Raw genomic sequence first — 5,704 nt, 5'->3', positions numbered from 1 at the left:
AAATAATAAATTTGGATCGTAATCACATTGATATTGTTCATTTGACAGCATTCTTTACGCAATTGCAATGCTCCATGCGAAATTAGTTCAGAAAAATATTTCACACCACATAGTGATTAGAGCGACAAAAGACTTTGTTATACTTCCTGCTGGTGGATGCTGATAATGATGTTTATGAGGATGGACTACTTTGATTAAACTCAATAAAACGCTTTTTGACATGACACTGACATTGACATTTATGGAAGCAATAGGAGCACAGGGTTTGAGCACACAGCAGACGCTGCGTTTGAAAGGCGCGTTTGAATTGCCCTAGCAAAATTTGCACTCCTCCCGGGTAGATGTGAATAGTAAACGAAAATCAAAATAATAACAAATATTACCATCATATCTTGTCTTGATGTTCCTGTGCTGTCAAAGCAATACTTCATATTTTCTTGATATTTAATCGAAGGAATTTTCTTGATAGATTATACAAACTCTATTTAGCATCAAGATTTGTTATTATACCTTATTTCTTTATTGATGAGGCATACCAATTTCGTTAAGTACAATTGATCTAGTGATTTCTTTTTCAAATGGAATACAATTGAATATACTGCATCAGAATAAGATAAAAGAAATTCTTATGATATACTATTCTCAGAGAATCAGAAATACTGAAAAATTCGTTTCGTTCAAATTACTGAAAAATTCGTCTTCTATAAATGTTTTGCTCTTGCTTTGAAGTTACAATGATAGAATTTTATATTTTGTTGCATAGAGAATTCCACAACTTGGCGTTTCTGAATGCCAGAAATCATTCCCGTGCAGCGTTTTAGTAGTTTCTTTCACTGAAATATTCAAAACCGAAAGTAAATAATCGACTTCGCTGGAGTATGCTTCTTTTTTTTTTCGAATTAATCCGAATAAACTGGTGGCAAAACTTAGTCACATTTAGTGTCAGAAATTATCTAAATAAAAAAGCAAAAAATGATGGGACTGTTTTCGATGAAAGAAAACGGCATTATCACACCATTTTTTTGTAGATTTACGTACTCAATGGCGGAAACTTCACATAGTTCTACGGAATATCTTAATTGTTCCAAAAGAATCGATTTATGGAATTTATGCAAATTTTATATCTTTTGGGTACTTTTTGCCATCCTTTATGTATCTAAACCAGAACCGACATTTTTGACCAGGATTCAAGTACTGAAACAGGCTCAGAATTCAATTTGCGAAATTGAGGTTCGGAATCCAGATCAAGAGTTAAGTCTGCGGATACAGTTCTGGAATTCTGGAATTGAACTTATTTTCAGATTCCAAATTTGGTTCTAGTACTGAGCTCTTGAACTCCGAACATGAATAAAGAGACTGTATTCAGTTTCAAAATCTTGTTCCAGAATTCAAATTTATAATTTAGTTTCAGTATGCAGGCTTGGAATTTCGGAAACGAATTATGAAACTGATTCTAGGGAATAAATTCTGGTAGAAGCTAGTTCGAGAATTCAAGTTCAGAGTTCAGATATAAAATATGATCTCAGAGCTTAGATGTTATATTTAGGTTTGGATTTTTTTTTAGAATTTTGCTGTTGAATTCTGGATTCGAACTACTAACATAAATGATGAAACAAATTTCAGCTCAAAAAATGTTAGGAACCCAGTTTAAAAAATCTAGTTCCTGAATTCAGAATTTTAAGTATAGTTCTAAAGCCTTAGTTCTAAATTCTGAGCCTGTATCCTGTAACTCAATTTTCAAACTCATTCTTGAAACTAAATTCTATGTTATGTTCTGAATTCAGGAGGATCAGAATAAAAGTTCTGAGTTCAGTTCCAAAATTCAGTTCCAGAATTCATCTCGAAATTCAGTGCTTGAATCCAGATCCAGTATTCAGTATCATGGATTCCAGAAGCCATCATTAATTCAATTGCAACTCTGGTTGGTGGAAGTAAGATGTTTTAATTGAACCCTTCCGGCGAAATCACTTTTGCCAACATTCGACGGAATAGACTATTCCTATTTGATAAAAAAGCAGGTGGGTAATGTCAGAGACATAACTGGATGTCGCGAATACGAAAACAACTGGCATGCTCCTCGACACTTCCGAATATCAATTAGTTGATCAATTGTATGAATTATGCAAGCATTTCCCTTTTTCACTACTAGAATTTGAAACGATGCACCTAAACCCATTTCGTTTTTAGCTTCGGTAGAGTGAAGTTTTTGTCCGCGGTTCAGTGCTGTTTAAGTCGACTTGAATCACTCGACCAGGACAATTTAACAGTAACAATGGCAAGCACCGGAAAGGATATCGAGAAACCGGTAGTTGAGGCAGCGACCGTGAACCGTATTCGTATTACACTGACTTCTCGCAACGTGCGAAATCTGGAGAAAGTTTGTGCCGATTTGATCAGTGGAGCTAAGAAGCAGAAGTCCGGTTCGCATGCCCACAAAGATGCTGCGTATCACCACCCGTAAGACCCCTTGCGGTGAGGGATCGATTCCAGATGCCCTTACACAAATGTATTATTGATTTGCATTCGCCTTTTGAGATAGTCAAACAGATCACGTCGATTAACATCGAGCCCGGTGTTGAGGTCGAGGTCACCATTGCCGATCCTTAGGCGGTGCAATTCAAAATACGGCGACTACCACAAACCATGGGAAGATTCCATAAAGTAACCATTGTATGGACACCTTACAAGTTTAGTGGAATTTGAAATAAAGATAAACTAGAGTTCAGATTAGTTACATTAAACATTCTGAAACAGAATTTAATATTATGAAACAACCAGTTCTTTATAATACAAATACAGATTAATCCAAGAGGAGGACGCTTAGAACAATGTGCCAATCACATATTAAAACAATGCGTTGGCACATTTATCAATATTGACACTTTCGTTTTCATACAGTTGCACAGTCGCGGCACACAAAGGGCTCAGATTTGACAAGTAGCTGTGTCTTGGGGAACAGCGTGGCACACTTAGACTCACAGTATATCACGTGTTTTTTTAGAGGCACAATATAGTTTGTGTTAAGCGACTCTCCCCTTGGATTAATCTGTATACGTAGCAGCCCAGTTTCGCACGGCATATTTCCAAACGACACTCATACTAGTATAAAGATGTGTTCTACACCAATACTTTCATTTTCGCATTGCGCGAGTCGTAATTGAATGCGTTAGTGACGGTACCAGCTTTGTCTACTTTCATTTAGATAAATCTGATACTTTTGGTACGAAAGAGATACTTCAAATAATTCTTTATGATGATCTGCAGTACTGAATTGTAACGATCAACAGGATCTGCATTCAGATCCGAGATGGTTCTTTGCGTGTACACTGATGACTTCAACTGGCAGGCTTCTGGTGTGGTTTCGATGTGTGACCGGCCCGATGTCAATGTTGCTTGAATATCAAAAATACAACGAATGTCAATTATCATCGCTCGCTACCCTTCGCCTTTGTTCGATAATCGTTCTGGTATTCGGACTTGTCCGTATATTCGAGCGCAAACGAAACCGACACTGCTTCGTTACTCGCACGATTATTTATTCCTTGCAGTTGTTATTCGCATTGGACATACCCCCGAATGACTAAACGCGAATATGGAACGAATATTCATACAGCGATCATCGCCAAACCTAATTCGCGATGATCGTTCGTGCTGTCTTTGAAACAAGCAAAATAAGACGTTTCCCCCCGCACTATTACCATAGTCTTATGTGAATGTGATGAACCATATTCCAGCACTCTCCCATAGCTGCTACCCAACGAGATATGATGAATTTATTAGATGAAGAATGCTTGGCGAAGAATGGAAACCAACGATCATCGCAGTGACGCTATTCGAACCATTCCGAAGAATAAAATAAATGAACGAATGACAAACGAATGTATAAAACGAACATGAACGATGTATACCAGCAGCGAAGAATGTATTAGTATATTCGGGTTATCTACGATTATTGCTTGTTTTTTTTTCATCCTTCTCTCTTTCGTGCAGTGAATAGTTCAACGTTGTTCGAGACTGGCATATTCGAAGGCAATATAACACAGCGAGGATGCGTGAATGAATTAGTTACACGAAGAATATTTTCAACATTGCCCGATGTTACTCTCGTGTGTGTCTTCCTTCTGTAACCGTGTTCACAAAATGATAGAAGAAGTGGCAAAATCAGCTTTTATATGCTGGAGAAGCACATATTTTGTTCTCTTCCATAGAACGGTGCTGAAATGGGTCAAATCAGACAGATTTTTCAATAGTGTACTATTAAAAAATTTCAATGTTGTTGCAATATACGTTCAGGTTGAAAAATTTCAAATCTATTGGTAGTCAGAATATATAAATCCTTCCACAGATCAGTGAGATATGAGCTTTCAAAATATAAGATATGCAAACGAGCGTCATGTTTTCCTCTTTGATACCAAAAATTTCAGGAAAGTTTAATTTTGAATTATTTGAGATTATGTCACACAACTGAAAATCTTATCATATAATCGTGATCATATTTCCGACGGCATGTAGCAAAAATTTTGTTGATATGTTAGATACAACAAGAGACATTCACGATCAAAAACTTATCACTCCCTCAGGGTAAATACATTTTGATAAGGTGCTTCATAGTTAAGTAAGTCATATTCACGACAAAAGTATGACAACCAGTACATTACAGTTATGAAGGTTGGGATTAATTAATTTATGTTTCGGTTTCTCTCGTATTTTATAGTTCACGAAGTAGAAAATAAATACAATACTGTACTACGTCACTATTTGCAATCATCTTCGGAATGAACTCAAGGAAGCCATCTTGTATCGCATTTAGTTCAACAGTCGCCTAACGATATATTTTCTTTTCGTATTTTCATTATTGGTGAATTTATAACACTAGATAAGTGTTGAGCTTGACGTTTGCTAAAAGGCTGCAGTAGAACCACTACGTTTAAAACCGCGATTCTAAATCCTATGCCCCGATAAATTCAAGACGAAACGAAAGGCACTTAGCACGAAATGATGTGAATTTGTAACTGTATTTGAATTATTTTTGAATTCCAGTGAAAATTCTAACTCAGAATTAACATTCCCTAATTAAGCACAGGAAAACTAACACAGCAAAGTCCTGCTTTTCTTTTCGAAATTGTTTGAAAGCAACGTTATAAAATTGATTAAAGCATACATTTTTCATTGTAATAATATTAAAGTTCAGCGGAGAGTTTGGAGGAAGATGTCTAATACGATACATGCTTTATTTTCGATGGTTTTGTATTCCATTGATGAAGGAACCAGGAGAGTGAAAAAACAACAATTCTGCTGATGCAGAACGAGCGGTAGAACATTGAATTAAAGTGATGTGATTGTAATTGACATAATCTGACAGCAAGGTGTTAAAATTCCGGTTTGATGAACATAATTGCGTGACACTTGTAAGTAGGGATTAGGCAATAAAAAACTTGTGGCAGATAGATAGTGCAACCAAAAATTACTGTCTTTGAAGTAGATGTTGAATGGTTTATTCCAATGATCTCTTCATCTGTAATTAAATGGTGGCTTATGAATATTAGTTTTTTACTTTAATTCGTAATTACTCTTGAAGATCTGAAAGCTAAAGAAATTAGGTTTAGTTTGAAACAGATTTTACTTTTTTGAGTTGTAGTATCGGTATTTTTATCGCATCTCACCCTTCAATACGTTGCTCTGGAAACGAAATTCGGCTCTCGAT

The 5,704-nt window shown here is 36.0% G+C and overlaps 1 pseudogene; it reads left to right on the top strand.

Moving 5' to 3' along the window:
- The first annotated feature begins 2,235 nt into the window (after positions 1–2,235).
- On the top strand, positions 2,236–2,709 carry LOC131429887 (small ribosomal subunit protein uS10-like; annotated as a pseudogene).
- Positions 2,710–5,704: the final 2,995 nt, after the last annotated feature.

Source organism: Malaya genurostris, chromosome 2 (assembly GCF_030247185.1).
Source record: "Malaya genurostris strain Urasoe2022 chromosome 2, Malgen_1.1, whole genome shotgun sequence".
NCBI lineage: Eukaryota > Metazoa > Arthropoda > Insecta > Diptera > Culicidae > Malaya > Malaya genurostris.
Note: the sequence above shows the minus strand (reverse complement) of the source record. Positions and strands in the feature narration are given on the sequence as shown.